Genomic DNA, 17,208 nt, shown 5'->3' with positions numbered 1-17,208 from the left:
GTAGAGCATCCTCTCACCAGGAGCGGTAGTGCTCCTCATACTTACACATCATAGTATTTCGTGCCTCAGCAAACATATATTTTACAGTCATAGCACTCCTAACTTTAATGTTAATTATTTTATTACCAATCAATATTACGCACTTTATAGAGACTGATTTTAGGCCCTTTTACAGGCATGTAACATCTGCCTATCGCAATTCATCTCTCCATTTCACTGACAAATCATTGGCACCAAATCGCCACTTGCATGGTGCTCTTTGGCAATGTCTAGCCCTTGCGCCTCGACACCACACATCATCATCCTGTATCTGTATCGCATACATCATTATGTACCCCGTACTTGCACAGAAGTACAGTGCCGTCTGCTGCTGGGTAGAGCGTGCGAACGACCAGCTTTGCTCTGCGGGACGACACCTGGCGACGACTGAAGGGCCTGAGAAAGCGGGCACAGGAGCACGCGCAGCTTATTAAAGATGCCCGTGTTGCAGTTAACCAGAGGAGATGTTCCTAAGTGCCTTTGTTATCTCTAAAAATCTGTGAGTGCGCTTCATTCGTTGCGAAATGACCGGCGCGCATTATCAGCCCGTACGCTTAATTCTACGAAATTTGCCGTGCCGCAAGCGCCCTCAGACCGAATACAGACTAGGGTAAACAAAGGCGCTTTTCGACGTCACCGCTCGTCAAAAGCAGTCCTGCATGCCTATTAGGCCGTGCATGCTCCTGAGCACACTATCTCGCATCCAGCAACTGCCGACAGGTGTCGCCTGGCAAAGCAGGGCCGTCGGGAGCCTACGTGTCGCGCCTCCTCCCGGCTTAGGGTGGTGTCAGCCTTTGACATATCAAATACCGCCTGCCTCCAAGACTGTTGTTGCCAGCGCGCGCGTTGCCATAGTTACTGGAAGACGCCGCGCCATCTTGGTCCTCGCTGTGCATTTGGCGTGCGTGGTGCTGTTGTGGTCGCGTCTTCATAGCCGTTCATCGTCGAGTGGGACGGTTCTGAAGTGTCGGTTAGAGCACGAATGTGCGCCAGGAAGCTTCTGCAGCAGCAATGACCGGGTGCTGCGTTCCGCAATGCTCGAACCATTGCCGGAAGGGCACACGAATGTTTCGTTTCCCGGGATGACCACAGCGGGAGAACGGTTTGGCTAGCACAGGTACAGCAAGACTACTGGGAACCCACTGCTGCTTCTCGCGTATGTGCTGTGAGTACCGTACCTTTTACTCGTTTGTTACCTGCGCGCTTGTCATGTTTGATGTACACCGCTTCACGTTTACTATAATTAAACACTGCCTTGCGCTGCCCGTGACGTTCCCCTGTAGCGTCGGGGGCATTGTAGGATGCAAGCGTGTATCTTGTAGACGGGCTCAGTCGCGTCCGCGGATTGGGAACGAGTACTGCAGTTGAGGCAAGAATTTCGTGGCTGTACTGGTGCTTCGGGAATCGGGCATTTGTTAGCTCGGCAGCTTAAGGGATTTGGACATCGCGATAGAGAGGGTGGGAGCAATGTCCTCGTTAGTTTTTAGACGCGCTGGCAGCGTGTTGCGAACGCCAAGGGCAAGGGGCGACAGTCTACATTCACGCTTGCAGAATGTAGTTCTCATGCGAGTGCCTTCACAGTACATCGGCGCCCGCTGCCTCGTTCGCGCTGTAATGACGTCCATGACATCGGTATTAAAAATAATTTGATACATCCCTCTGACAACGTGCGCGTTCGCTGTTTCGTGAGCGCTGCGGCCGCAGGATCTGGCTGTTTGGGCACCGTTCTGCTGTACGACACGATTCGGCAGCACTTGAAACATTTGAAACCCAAGGTCAAACTGTAAGGACACGTTTTGTATACGCCCGGTAATTCGCATGTATATGAAGCGTCTAAGAAGTGATCACCCTGTTTGTTTGTTTTTTTCGATCTTGACGCAATAGCCTGGTGAAAACAGACCGCGCGTGAGACCTTTATAGCAGGTAGAAACAGCTCCATAGTGCAATGCTTGTCATGTTCCTGTTTGCAGCTTTTGTCAAAATATGTGCATGTGTGAATATGCTTCTAGATGCTTATGAAGTGCTTGTTGTAATTCATTTCAGGCACATTTTGAAGAAACAAGTTTTGAGCAAAACAGACAGGATGGCTTAAAGAAGCTAAGGCCAGATGCTGTTCCCACACTTTTCCCTCATTGAGGTAAGCTTGAAATTGTGATCCATCTCTTGAATACAACACTGCCTCATTTGTAGGTAACGTCTGCAAAGAGGTTTGCCATGTACACATCTACAGTAGTGCTTTGGTCGCTTTGTGCAAGTTCAAAAATGGGAGCTCCGCTGTCTTTAGAAGACCGCAAAGGAAGGTTCGCCATCAGTATAGCAAGGTTCATAGCAGGACGAAGCTTCTCCTACTGCCTTCCATTTAACCGGTCCCTGTGCCATATGTGGCCACATTATCCACACAAGCTGCATGATCTTTACTGCCAACCTAACTCTGCCTGCCCCTACTATATTTGCTTTTCTTGTAATCCCACTGCTACTCTAAGGGGATGTAGCTTATCTTCTGTACACATTACATGCCCTACTATTTATGATACCCAGATACAGATACAGCCTTGTATTCAAAGAGTAACCTACAGTATGGTTATATCTACTTAGTACAATGTCCTCTTAATGCTTAAGCATTGGCTCATGTTTGGCATGAGCTGAAAGTGTCCACAGAAAGAGAAATTGAATAAAAAATACAAGAAAACGACATGTCCGGCAGTGGTTTTTGAACCAGTCACGTCCCGCAGCTGAAGCGGACGCTCGAACCACTAGGCCACAGCTGCGGTTAATGCGAGGATCACGAAAACGTGCAACAGAAGCGAAACAGAAGTATTTAATACGCATTTACAGCACGTAAGGAGACTTAGGTACCCCCAATAGTTTTTTTTTCTTTCTAATTCAGTCGATGCCGGTGTGAAAGGCAGCATGTTGAAGTAAACAAATATCCTGTAGTGGACTGCATTCTGTATTGTCTCATTTGTTCTGTGTCATCGGGCACACAACTAAGTTCAAATGCCAAAATTCAGGACGATATGTAATTCTAGTTGCATCTGTGGTACCTCGGCGGCGAACGTGACCTGATGCTGAGCACAGTTTTGCACGACTGAGTCGTCGCGAGCAGTTGCATGGTTTCCGATGTCATTAGTTATACGCAGGCGGCGAGAAACATAAAGCTCTCCAGTACAGCTTTGGAGTCTTAAAACCCAAGTGATATTACTATTCCTGGAGTTGCTTTGCAGATGTTTTTTACAAGAAGTTTCGCTTTTGTAAATGCACAATTTCTGCATTTCTTGAATGTAGTGTTAACCTATTGACCGAATTTTTTATTGCAGCGATCCCGAAAGACTGGAAGCCTCCAAAGAAACGTTCTTGCTTACCTGCAGCCATGGCAGTGCAAAGCCCAGTTCTTGACCCCGTTGGAAGTGAACCAAATGGTTGTGCTGCACTTGAGAATGTCTCCACACCAACAGCCGGTCAAGCACAAGACTTAGCTGTGGGTGACATGAGTGCCCAGGACACTGCCACTCCACTCCTGTGTTCTCAGGTACTGGTAGTTCCTCCAGTGCTACAAGCAGCTTGTGAGGGTATGACGGTTGTCCAAGGTAGCGTGGATGCGTCCAAATGCGCTGATGCATTGGCAGCAGCTCCAGAGACATGTCTTTTTTTGAGAATGCTGTAGTTGACCTAGACCACACCACTGCACCAGGGAATGCTCTACCCTTGGCAGCCACCTCGCTACTGCACACAGCTGTCGACACTGTTAGTCATACAGATAGCGTTGCCCAGTCTTCTCTTTTGACAACAGAAAAAGCCAGCGGGAAAGATTCCATTGATAGAGGTGGCCTTCCTTCGAGTACAGCTTCACCTGTGAAACCAGAATTCTCACGTTCTGAAAGACTACAGCATGATAATGAGCCATCAAGTAAGATTTCTCAAGCTGCATTCACATTTGCAACAAGTACGGCTTCAACTCTGTTGTCTATTCACTGAAAAAATGCTGAGCTGCGAGAGAGGAACAAGGACTTGGTTGAAAAGCACAGAAACCTACAGAGGCTTCATGAACAAACAAAGAGAAAACTGCACAGTCTTCTGAAGAAATCAGCCAGCACAACAAGAACTGATAGCTTTGAAAAAATTACCGTTCCTGAAAGAGGACCAGAGAAGGGCTTTAACCGTGAAAACCATGAAGTGCCTTAAGTGGTCTGAGAAGACTATTCGAGAGCCACTTCAAATCAAGCACGCATGTAGCACAACAGGCAATGAACTACTGAGATCATTGTCATATCCACTTCCATGCAATAGGATACTAATCCGAAGGCTTCAAAATATAAAATTTTTGCCTGGAGTTCTTCATGAAGTATTTGATGTGCTGAAATGCAAGGTGACCATGATGCAAGACGTTGAAAAAGACTGTGTGCTCTTCATGGATGAGATGGAAATCTCACAAGGACTTGACAATGATCGCTCACTTTATTGCTTTTTTGAGAGCACTACATTACCAGAGTCCGCAACAAATGTTGCGAACCATGCTCTTGTGTTTATGGTTGGTGGCCTGAAGACGAGATGGAAAAAGGTTGTCGCCTATCACTTCACAGAAAAGTCAACAGTTGGCACCATATTGAAGGATGTTGTGTTCCACTTGATTGAGCTTTGTTTTCAGATCTCGCGTAGAGTGTGTGTTGTCACGAGTGATATGGGAGCTGCCAACCGTGCAGTTTGGCACCTGCTTGGCTTGTCAAACCACAGGAACTCAGTCTGTCTGTTCTATTCCCCACCCACACCTCAGTGGCAGGCAGCTATTCTTTATGGCTGACCCCGCCTATGTGTTGAACATTCGTGCCCAATTACTCCGCATGGGAGAATTCACTCTGGGTGAAGAAACTGTTAAGAAGCAAAGCCTTTCTGCTGGCACTGTCAAGGTGGAGCATGTCGAAGCTGTGTTGAACTACGACTGCCAGCGTGAGCTCAAGATTGCAAATAAGGTATCGGACATCCACATCAGAAGCGGGCATTTTACTACTATGAAGGTGAACATGGCTGTGCAATTGCTCCGTGAGGCTCCTGCAGCTGTCCGATATTTGATCCGACAAAAAATCTTGCCTCCCGAAGTGTAGGGGCTACAGCGTGGTTCTTTAAGCTTGTAAGCAGGTGGTACACCCTAATGTCAGCCAGACATCCAGTTCTTGCTCTGAGTGATATAGACCCTTCAAAGCACAATGAGGCAATTGCGCTTTTGGAACTGACGTGCAGCACTTTCCGCCGAATGAATATGGGAGCAACGGCACATTGGAAGCCTTCACAAGCTGGTCTTTTGGCATCTACCACTGTTGCTCTTAGTCTGTCACAAGACCTCTTGGACAACCAAGAATACAAGTATGTGCTCCTTGGCCGGCTCATACAGAATTGTCTTGAAAACATATTCTCTGTACTGAGACTCAAGAAGCCGGTTCCTAGTGCATATGACATTAAGTGTGCACTGAAGCTTATTTTTGTAGGCCAGTTCATGCACTCACCTACAATTTCTAGCTACGATATTGATGACAGCTTGCACCTAGCTGACCTCCTTGACCCTGACTATCCACAGGCATGAACAACACCAAGAGCCTGAAGAGCTAGAAAACCTGTGTGTGTGTGCTGTCACAGCAACAGAATGCGACATTCTTGCCTACCTAGGAGGATTCCTAGTCGTCTATCATGAAGTCCATTGGCAACTGTAGGGATTGCAGAAACGCCCTTGTTGGAGATGCTACAAATCAGTATACCAGTCTTGTTCAGCTCAGAGTACATGAAAAATTCTAAGAACCTCATTTATCCAACCCAAGCTGTGATTAGTGTGCTTATAGAAGGTGAGGAGCACTTTAAGACTTTTGCAGATATGAAGGAAATCATGGTACTCAAAACTCCTTTTGCCAGCTTTCTGAATGCCTTGTGCAAGGCTGTAAAAATGAATTTAGGTTGCTGTGAAACACACCGTGCTCAGGCAGGGAACATCCTCCTGGCAAAGTATGTAAGGGCAAGATTGAGGAACCATCTTCGACAGCAGCACGCCCAGAGGGTGGGCGGAATGTCTAGTAAAACATGCGCCGCAACAAATCTGGTCTGAACGTAGTAACATCATGTTTACATGCGTCCAGTGAGCTGATTAATCATATGGCCTTGCATTTATGTGTTTCTCTGTAGTCCGATACAACGCAACAGATAGTGGTAGGTGCCCCTCAAAGAAAGCCTCGAGCCAATGGCGCGGACAGATTTTCATGACACCACAGTTAATCTCATTAAGCAATCGTCAACTGCCTTTCATTTGCCAGCCCCGACGATGCCACTCCTTGGCATTAACCGCAGTGTAATCAAAATCGGTCGAGCCAATTGGATGAAGGGCGTTCTTTGACGGGCACCTGCCACTTTTTTCTTGAACTGTATCTGACTGTAGTACTCTGCCACATCAGCTGTGTGTGTCATGCGTATTTTACTCGCCTGTAAATTGTTCATGTCTTTCAATATACTTCGCTTTATGTCACCTCTGCGTAACATGCTGTTGCTTGCAAAGTGTGTGCACTGAGCAATGAAGCTGCTTTGCTTGCGTCAGCATTTAAATATAGAAAACTGGTTTGCAGTGTATACCACTAGTGTGTTCATCACAGGCAATGTTTTACAAGAGCAAGTGTTGGGGTGGGATGCAAATGTGTAAACCACTGGTTCCTGTCTGTTGCAAGAATGCATTTGGAGATGAGCATTGAATTACAAGTCTGATGTAATAGTAGTTGTTTTTTTTTGTCTGGCTAAAGCTGTAGGCCATCATTACTTGCACTATTTTGAAGCTGTAAAGCATGGGCTCCCACAGAGAGTTGCCGTGATGTTTTTTATTGTCATTTAGGTTGTTTGCATTACCAGTACTCCTAATTTAGCTCATTTATTGTGTCCTTTGCAGTGCACTCATGTGCAATTTGTTCACGGCTATCAATATGTTTTGTTTTATGCAGAAGTGTGCATTGAGCAACGAAGCTGCTTTACTTCAGTCAGAAAATGAAAATGGTTTGCAGTGCCACTAGTGTGTTCACCAGATGTAAAGTTTTGCAGGAGTGTGTGTTGGAGATGGATGCAAATGTGCAAACCACTGGTTCAAGTCTTTTGACGAGGCAAGAGCGTGTTGGGAAGTGAGCATTGTAGTGCATGTCAGATGTAACCATAGTTGTCTTCTTTGTATGGCTTTGTATGGCTTCTTTGTATGGTGACGTAAGCCATCACCACCATTCCTTGCATTACTTAAGAGCTGCAAAGCATACGCTCCCACGAAGAGTTGCTGTGATGTTTCTTGTTGTCATTTAGGTCGTTTGCGTTACTAGTACTCCTAATTTATCCCATTTATTTTCCTTCGTAGTGCATTCATGTGCAATTTTTCACAGCTGTCAGTATCTTCTGTTTTATGCAGAAGTATGCATTGAGCAATGAAACTGCTTTACTTCCGTGTTTAAAAATAGTAAACTTGTTCGCAGTTACATCACTAGTGTGTGCACCAGCTATGTTTTACAGGAGTGACTCTGAGCCGTGTGCAAATGTTTCTCTGGTTTCAAAACTGTTCATGATGGGAATACGTATATTCAGATCCACTTTAGCTAGCTGCTGGATGCTTCCATATTGTGTCAGTCAGTTTGCTTGATAAACGAAATGAGCGCCTCCCCATTGATTGAGAGTAGTAGCAATGGAAATAAATAAATGAAGCTTCTTGTGTGTTGACACGAAGGAGCTTGAAAATGTCATTTGATTTCTTGATTATAGGTCTTCTCGCTTACTGGTGCCCTTGTTTGCATTGCTCCTTTTTCTTCAATTCCATTCCACCAAACCTGGTGCAACATTTGAGCATACTATGGAAGACCCTATGCAAGTTATTTTCTTAACACACATGTGAAAAGTATTAATATGAAATGAAACACTGCTTTAGTTTTATTTAACTCAGTAGCAATCTGTGCAAAGCTAGGATTCTTACAACACTTGATCTTAACGTGTTAGATTCCCTAAAGTTTTCAAGTGCGTTAAGACCTTTTGCTCGAGTTAGGTGCGCTCGTAGACCATTACGTAGCTCACTGCATCGAGCGCGCGTAATCGCTCACAGAAAAGAAAAATGCAGGAACTAATGAAACATAATGAAATTCCACTGTGGTGTCGGTGAAAAGTTGGTTTTGTAAAAACTCGATTACCGTCGTACAGTGGCGTAGCAACGGGGGGGGGGGGGCGGGGGGCGGGGCCGTGGGGGTGTCATATACGTCTGAAGACACCAGGAAATTGATATCCTCAACTTCCTCGACTACACTCGGGAGGGGGGGGGGTGACAGAAGACCTATGGGCCCCGGGTGCCAGACGACTTAGCTACGCCACTGCCGTCATAACACTAAATTCTGGACGCACGACGTCAAAGCTTGGGTGGCGCCTATCGTGACGAGGAACCCTTTCGCGGTTTCTTGCGTAAATAATAAACGCGGCCTCTTGGCGTCAAAACGCGCGCAGACAGGACACGCGTGTCGAAACGACGTATTCAATGTAACGCCCTGTCGCTGACAGCGTTTTCGGGCGGTACTACACCACAAGCGGGCAGTGCTTGTGGTGTCTTCTTGTCTCGTCTCTTGTCTACATTTTGCACTGTTACTAGCAGGATGGAAAACCAACAAGCCCAAGCTGCTATTCTAACTTCGACAGAAGCGTCGGAAAACTAGAACAGGAACTAATGTTGAAGCGCAGCCCTGCGACCTAGGATATGGTAGCTAGAAGGCGGGGTGCTTCCTATCTGGTGTTGCGTACTCCAGGGTAGCGTACCATACTGCTGCCGCGAAGTAGCGGCGCCTGCCTAACGAAGCTCGACCGACATTACTTATTGGGTAGCGTGGCGTTGTCGGCGGGCTGCAGGCATCCGGTAGATCATGGCGACCAAGCAGGGGCGAGACGATTTGCTAGTGCGAAACTTGCACGGTTTATTCAAAGGTAGTTGAAAGAAAATAAGAAAAGCATGAAGTATGAAGTCTCAAGTAAGAAGTATATCGAAGTACATTTCAGAGCCCCTTAAATAGCTCTCTACAAGTGTGGGCGGGATCTTGCTTCCATTGATGACACGGGACAGGCACGGAGAGAGGGCCCCTCCTCCTGTAATACCAAGCACGGGAAGGAGAGGTCGATCCTCTCATCGACGAATCCGGGGAGAAGGTCGGATGAATGACCCCTCCGGTGCACGTGGACTCCGGTTCAGAAAAGGTCGGGTGTATGACCACTCCGGTGCACGTGGGCTCCGGTTCAGAGAATGTCGGGTGAATGACCCCTCCGGTGCACGTGGGCTCCGGTTCAGCGAAGGTCGGGTGTATGACCCCTCCGGTGCACGTGGGCTCCGGTTCAGAGAAGGTTCAGAGAAGGGGCCATTCTAAGACTCGGGCCTGCCAGGTCATAACTGAGCAGAGTCTCAATAAAGTTGTTACCACCACCGGGTGAATGACCCCTCCGGTGCACGTGGGCTCCGGTTCAGAGAAGGTCGGCTGAATGAACTGTCGCCACGTGGTGTACGACGCCAACCCTAACACTAGGGAACAAGATAGCTGCAGGTCAAGCTTAGCGGCCGTTTTAGGCAACATTGGGAGAGATGTCCCCACCCTAAGCCGGGCGAAATGTAAGCTCCCTACAGGGCCGGCCTGTCGTGCGCTCTACACAGCAGTGGACAGGACTGTACCTATTCTCGCCGCTATATTTCGGCGGCACGACAGTCGCTGAAAAGTACTTGGACAGCGCCACAAGCCGAGACGTTAGAACGATTGAAAGGTCTCGATGGGGCCTCTGTGCCTAATCGTGATCACCATAACACGGTCTTCTGGTTCTGTGTTGGTGCCATGGATTGCTCGTTGCAGTAAAGTAGGTCGCGAAGTGATAAGCAAGCAAAGCGTTTCTATAAGCACTGTCATAACATTGCTGAGACAAAGTTCTGGACGGGGATTCTAATAATTGTCCTTTTTGCGCTTCGGCCAGTCATGAGCCGTGGATGCCAAGCAAGAAACGTTGTCACGTGGTAGTGATTGTGCCGAACACAGTAGCAAAACTGTAAATGGCGAAACTAAATCTTTATTGGGCGAACTTGTGCCCTCAAAAGCATGTTACACTTAAAGCACAACAATAGCGGCGAACACAGTCGGCGATCGTCGGAAATCTGATCAGCGGGTCAAGAGCGTCGGCTTTTATACATCAGTCGTCGAATGTTCCAGAGTAACCGCTGGGACCCGCGCGTCTTCCACAAAGTTCTACACTATTCGCGTCGCGCATACATGCAATCAGATTACACAAGGTTTGGTGACAGAGAGCGGATGGAACCATCGATAGCATTCCAGAAACGTCCGATACATGCAGGCGCGTGCTGCGCAGCAGGATGTTCTCGACGGAGAATTTCGCCACTTCGGCTGCGCTACCTTTCGGCATAACTTTCGTTTCAGCGAAGCGGGCGAGGTAGTCCGGCGCCACGACGATCCACTTATTTCCGGTTGTTGACATCTGAAAGGGTCGCAACTAATCCATCCCGATCTGCTGAAATGATCGGGAAGGAGCCTCGATCGGCTGTAGTAATCCCGCTGGCCTTGTCGGTGGTGTCTTGCGTCGCTGACAGTCTCGGCATGTCTTGACGTAACGGGCAACGTCGGTGATCAGGGGCGGCCAGTAATACCGTTCCTGTACCCTCGATAGCGTCCGGGAGAATCCGAGGTGCCCGGCGGTTGGATCGTCATGCAGGGCGTGCAGTACTTCTGGACGCAGCGGTGAGGGAACAAAATAGTTGGCGCGGACTGGTGAGAAGTTCTTCATTACTAGTAGGTTGTTTTGAAGCGAGAACGAAGGCAATCTTCGCTTAAATGCCCTTAAAGGTTCGGTGACAGACAGCGGATGGAACCATCGATAACATTCCAGAAACTTCCGTTACATACAGGCGCGTCCTGCGCTGTGCCATAACATTTGTTAGGTGGTCAAACGCGGTCACCCGATAAACAAGTACACGTGTCGATGTGATCAAGCGAAAAAATTCTTACGTTATACTGGCTCTGCCCTGTCTTGGCGCTCTTTGGCCATATCTGGCCCTTGCGCCACTAAACCACACACATTCATTCATACTGGCTCTGCATGTGCATCAGTTTTTCATGGCCTCTGAGATCGCAGTGGTAATCTGGAAGACCATGAGGATGCCATTCTGCGTACTATGTCGTCGCTCGTCCTCGGGCAAGCGGCACGCGCTGCGCAAAAGCCGAAATGAACAAAAAGGCCGAGTTCGTTATTTCTACTTGAATTTAGAGCGTCAAAGACAGGCAGTCGCCTAATGCGCCTCTGAAGTTCCCGAGCGTTGGGCTCCTGCCCGGTTGGACCGCCAGCCATGAGCCAACTCAGAAAAGCCTGTTCATATCAGCTCGACAGGGCATCGAAAGTTGACAGTCACCTTACCACATTCTAAAGAGGGTGAAGGCGGAAGCCTGTGCGCTCACGAGACATTCGTTAAATTACTTTGATAATCTCATTGGAATGTGTTGTTACTTCCTATTGCTTGTTTCTCTTTACTTGCTCTCTTTTTTGGTCGCCTAGACAAGGCAACTGGTTCTGGGTGGTTAATGGCACGCTAGAACGGTCGTGACAAGTCTTTGAAGACCATTAAGGTACATACGCAGGTTCACTGAATGAATTTTATTGCGATAGCAATTCTATAGACACTCGATCCAGATGCATTTCTGCCGTCGGCGTCGCCGTGAGTTTCCGTATAAAGTCCAAGTGCGATAAAACCGTAGCCGCGCGCCGTATGGGGAACCAGCGCTGGAGTTTTCACGACGCCTGCAGCGCTGCCCCGGCGGCCAGAACGTGCACAATGCAACCGCTCCCGCGGACGAAAATTGCTACTGGTAGTGGCGTTGCGTGCGCTGAAAGTCGAAGGAAAACAAAAGGACGCCGATGGTACTGTTGCGTATGCAAGTGCCACAACTACGTCGGGATGAGGGAGTATGTGTCCTTCTGCGTTTTTCCATCTAAACCCTACGAACAAGAACAGAGGCGGCGTTGGATCCAAGCAGTCAGGCAAGTGGAGTAAGTTCCCATCTTGTCGCCTTGTCAAGCGGTGTCGGGCTGGTTTCTAGATCGAATTTCGCGTGTGGGCTTGGTTTATTCGATAGTGAAGACGGTCAGCCGTGGCATCCAGTACCAAACAGCAGAATCTGCAGTCGGCATTTCGTCGGAAACAAAATTAGCAATAGCATGCACCATCCGGCATATGTACCAACCATTTTTCCTTCGCAATACCACCGCCTAGCCCCTTCTAATGCTACCGCACCAAGCGAACGATACGAAAGGTAAATATTATCCATTCATTGCCAAGAATTATGTGGGCAAGAAGCTGCCTTGTAGTACGAGTTGCGTGCGCATATTGCCGGCGCACGCGCGACTAAGCCGCCTATGTGTTTTTAAATATGCGCTTGCGGATGAGGACACGGCGCTGAGATGCATCCGATAAATTTATGTAATTAGTGCGAAATGTAGCCAGGGTTGGTACGGATCAAGCAGCGGGGCACTCAAACCTTTGCTTGCGCGAGTCAGCTGATGCAATAAAGCTTTCATCTCCATTGACTGCTGTGGCAAAGTAATAGAATTTTTTATGCCTAGCCAGAGAAGTATGGGTTGTGTTAAGGCCAACTAATATTTCCGAAACAATATCGCAGCACGACCGATGCCACAACTGCTAGATTTGCGAAGCAGGCAGCCACACAAGCAAGGCAACGGCACACGGCGCAACCGTTAAACACACGTGCTCGCGGCGACACACTGTGCAAAATATATAAAGCTTAAAATGCTTCTTTCGTCATTTCTTCACTTGATAGCGCTAGCTTCTTTACGAAAACTGTCCACTTGAAGCGGCGCGAGAACGGAAACATACGAAGTATGAAACGGCCGCGGACGTGTCGTCTGGTCGAGCGGCTGGAATATGCCGCGTTTCGTCGCCAGGGCGGCGTGCAACGCACTCTTTTCGATGCGCCGCCTATCCAGCGCTGGTTCCCCATGCTGTGTGTGCGAGTGAGAGTGAGAGCATGTGAGGGTGAGCGGGCGAACGCGGTTCAGTCCAAAGCCACTGGCTTTGTTCAGTCTCGCGTGCGCGAGGGAGAGAGAGAGAGAAACTTTTATTGGCTTGACGATTTACGTGCAGTGGTCGGAGACCCTTTAGTCCAAGGCCCCGCTGGCCTCGGCCGCCCGCTTGACCTGTCTTATGAAGGACTGTTGTCCCGCCAGGTCTGAGCTGGTTAGCTGCGCCTCCCATTGCTCCATTGTGTGGTGTGTTTTATCAAACGGGTGTGATTCACAATCCCAAGTAATGTGTTGTAATGTTATTATGCCTCCGCACCACGGGCAGTCGGGCCTGTAGCGAGTGGGGAACATGGCATTCTGTAATTTAAGGTGGGGGAATACCCCAGTCTGAATTTTGCGCCAGGTGGCGGCTTCCTCTCCACTGAGTTGTGGGTGAGGGGGACGGTATTTTTTCCTGGTTGCACGCTGATGAGTGAGAATCTCCCGGGCATTCGTTGGATTGGGGTCATTACAGTGGCTACCTGGGACCGTCCCAGTCGAGTCTGCCCGGTTAATAATACCTCGGGCTAGCGAATCGGCCAGTTCGTTTCCCTGAAGTCCTGTATGACCTCGACACCATAGGATCCGGTGATGATGGGCGAATTGCGTCGGTATTATTGAGTGACATGTTTTGGTCACGTGGCCCCTGAGAAAAAGGCGACATGCTTCTTGTGAGTCTTATTGTGGTGACGCTCTTTTGCGTGCGTTCCGCGTGAGCGAGGGCCATTGCCACGGCGAAAGTTTCGGCAGCCGCCGGAATACCTGCCTTGACGGATGCCGTAAATTGTTGCTGTGCTTTCGTGTCGACGATTGCCACTGCGAACCTCCTGATGTTCTTTTGGGCATCACTGGCGTTCGAGTGTACGTTCGAATACGCGGCTGCGTCCGTGTATATTATGTTGTACGTGGGATTATTTTCATACATTGTTCTAATATGTTGTGCGCGTGCTTTTCGCCTTGCTTTATTGTATTCAGGGTGCATGTTTTTGGGTACGGGGGCCACTGTTATTCGAGCTCGTGTTGACGTTGGTAGTGGTAATACGTGATCGCTGATAAATTGTGGGTGTGGGGAAATGCGTGCCCTTGTCAGTAGGGCCCGTCCTGCGTGAGTGTAGCTCAAGCGTTCCCTCTGGGAGATTAGTGTGACTTGTCTTAGTTCTTCGAATGTGTTGTGTACTCCTAAAGCTAGCAGGCGATCTGTGCACGTCCCCTTGGGTAGTCCGAGGGCCGCCCTGTATGCTGATCTTATTATGATGTCGACCTGCCTTTCCTCCTCGCGACTAAGGAAGTGGTAGGGCAGGCCGTACGTGACTCGGCTTATCACTAGTGGTTGGACGAGCCTCAGCGTGTCGTGTTCTTGCATGCCCACTTTCCTATAAGTTACGCGACGGATCATTTGCGCAATGTTATTTGCGGTGGTAAATTTTCAATGTTTTGATGGTGTGGGATGCGTTCCCGCTACTTTGGAGCCAGAAACCCATGATTCGCATCGCCTTAACTTCTTGGACCGTGTGTCCTTCCACAACGATGTTGACAGGTCCGTTAGCTATGTAGCCCCTCGAGTGTACCCGAATGACCTGCGATTTTTCGGGGGCACATTTGAGGCCACTGCTCCTCGAGAATTTGTCTACTGCCTCGGCTGCTTGTTGTAGTACTTGTTCTTTGTGTCCCAGAGAGCCCCTTGCTGCCCACAGCGTTATGTCGTCCGCGTACAGTGTGTAGCCCAAATCGGGGATTTGGTCCAGCTGTCGCGCCAGGCGACACATCGCTATATTGAACAGCAAAGGAGAGATTATTGCCCCTTGGGGTGTTCCTCTACAGGGCATATTGAACTTTTGGGAAGTGATTTGACCGATTCCTATTGTGGCGGTGCGGTTGGCGAGAAAAGCCCGCACGTAGTTGTATGTTAGTTCTCCGCATCCCGTCAATTCGAGTTCCTCCAATATTGTTTGTGTGAAACGTTATCAAATGCTCCCTTGAGGTCTAGTGCGAGCACTAGTCTTTCCTCTCCACGGGCGATGTTAGCTATAACTTCTCTGATCAGTAAGAATGCGTCTTGACAGGATAGCCCCATACGGAACCCTATCATGGAGTTTGGAAACCATCTTATTTCTTCAAGGTACCGCTGCAGTCTTATTTGTACTACTCGTTCGTACAGTTTACCCAGACAGGGCGTGAGAGAAATGGGCCTCAGAGCGTCTATTGAGGGGGTCTCGCTAGGTTTGGGGATCATGATAATTTTAGCGTGTTTCCATTCCGGGGGCAATTGGCCTTTGAGTCAGCTCTCGTCATTGAACAGTTCTGTGATTTTAGTCAGGACTCTAGCGTCCAGGTTCCGAAGCATCGCGTTCGTGATGGCATCAGGGCCAGGAGCCGAGTTTCTGGCGGCTGCTTGAGATGCCTCAAAGACTTCTGCATATGTGAAAGGTTCATCTAATTTGGTATTCGCCTTTCCAAGGTATGGTCGCGTCTCGTTTCGGACGTCATTATTTAGTGGTGGTCCTATGTATCGTTCTTTCAGTTTCTCTAGTAGTTCCGCGTCTGTGCCTGGGAAACTGTCCGATATGATTTGGAGTCGTTTGTTGTTTTCCGTGCGTGTGCTATCCGGGTCAAGCATTCCACGAAGGATGCGCCACGTGCCAGCCGTTCCCAAGGTCCCCGAGAGGGACCCACAGAACGTAGCCCACTCGTTTTTCGCTAATTCGTCTGCGTGTCGTCGCGCTTCCTCCGCCAGAAGTGTTATGCGGGCACGTAGCTGTTTGTTGAGGCGTTGCTTTTTCCAACGCTTAACTAATCTGTGTCTTTCGTCCCACAAGTTTACTAGGTGGGAATCTACCACGGGGGCATCCGACGTGCGCTCTGTGGTTTTGGTAGTGTCCTTGTGTGTTGATTGGATGAGTTTTGTCCATTCTTGTATGTTGTCGGGAGTCTTTGCTGCGTCGAGGTTCCGTTGGAGCTCCCTGTATTTTGACGAGTCGGTTAATTTCGTTGTACCAATCGTTCTATATTTGGGGGTCGAAGGTGAAATACGAATCAGATCTTGATCACTGCCCAAGTTTTCGTTTAGCGATGCCCACTGTGCGTCTTTGATGCTAAGCGTGTACGCTCGATCGGGTGTTGTGTCCCTGCTCACGCTGTTACCTGTGCGTGTGGGCGTGCCTATGTGGTTTGCTGTCTGCATGCCGAGGTTCTCAACCGATTGTTCAAGTAGGGCTCCTTTAGGGGATGTGGACGCGTAGCCCCACATTGTATGTGGCACGTTGAAATCGCCCAATATCACAATCCGGTCTTTGGTGCCCGCTATGGTCTTAGTGTCTGATAAAATTTGGGGTAGGTCCAGACCTTTGCTTTTGGGAGGGCTGTAAATGTTTGTTATGATGCTGTGTGCTTTGCCTCTTTTCCGCGGTAGCACGCTGATCGTTACGGAATTGGTTTCCCCGGTACGTTGGGGCAGGAATATCATTTGTGCTGTGATTGTCTTGTTCACCAGCGTGGCAACTTTAGGATTTTGGGGGTCGCTCAGAACATAATAGCCTTGTAGTCGGGCCGGTTTGGGCCCAACCTCCTGAAGGCATATTATGTCCGGAGCTACCTGAGAGCTTTTAATAAACTGCTGGAGGGCTGCCGCCTTTCTAGCGAAGGATCGGCAGTTCCATTGCCAGATCTCTAATTGTTCTGGGTTGTTTGGTTTTGCTTTCTCTTTAAGTGTAGTAGCCATGGTTCCCACTCGTTATTTATGCTTTTGACATCTCGGTGTCCGAGCCGTCCGTATCAATTATGCGGTGGGCCGTCTTGGTCTTGCCCGATCCGGCGCCGACTGGCATGGCGCGTTTCTTAGTCGTTGTGGTTTTGGCTGCGGTCTTTAGCTGCTCCGTCACTTGTTGTTTGTGCTTCTCGAATTCTACCAGCATTTGTGATTGGAAATGGAGGAGTTTCTGATTCACGAGGGTTATCATCTCGTGCATTAGTGATTTAGAGGTTTCTGCCAAATATAGTTGGATTTGGGCCATTACCGGTGGCACTTCGGTATTTGATGTTTGCGGTGTTGGTGTTGGTGATTTTGGTTCACTACGTGTG

The 17,208-nt window shown here is 48.8% G+C and overlaps 1 protein-coding gene, 1 long non-coding RNA gene and 1 pseudogene across 3 annotated transcripts in view; 2 read left to right on the top strand and 1 right to left on the bottom strand.

Annotated features, from left to right (window-relative positions):
* LOC142578655 (uncharacterized) overlaps positions 1-17,208 on the bottom strand; it is a 148,704-nt gene that overhangs the window by 6,672 nt on the left and 124,824 nt on the right. The window lies entirely within an intron of this gene.
* The window catches only part of LOC142578651 (uncharacterized), a 134,661-nt gene that overhangs the window by 19,322 nt on the left and 98,131 nt on the right, over positions 1-17,208 (top strand). The window lies entirely within an intron of this gene.
* Positions 2,094-7,695, top strand: LOC142578650 (uncharacterized; annotated as a pseudogene).

Source organism: Dermacentor variabilis, chromosome 4 (genome assembly GCF_050947875.1).
Source record: "Dermacentor variabilis isolate Ectoservices chromosome 4, ASM5094787v1, whole genome shotgun sequence".
Lineage (NCBI taxonomy): Eukaryota > Metazoa > Arthropoda > Arachnida > Ixodida > Ixodidae > Dermacentor > Dermacentor variabilis.
The sequence above is the reverse complement of the archived record's forward strand: the minus strand, read 5'-3'. Positions and strand labels throughout refer to the sequence as shown.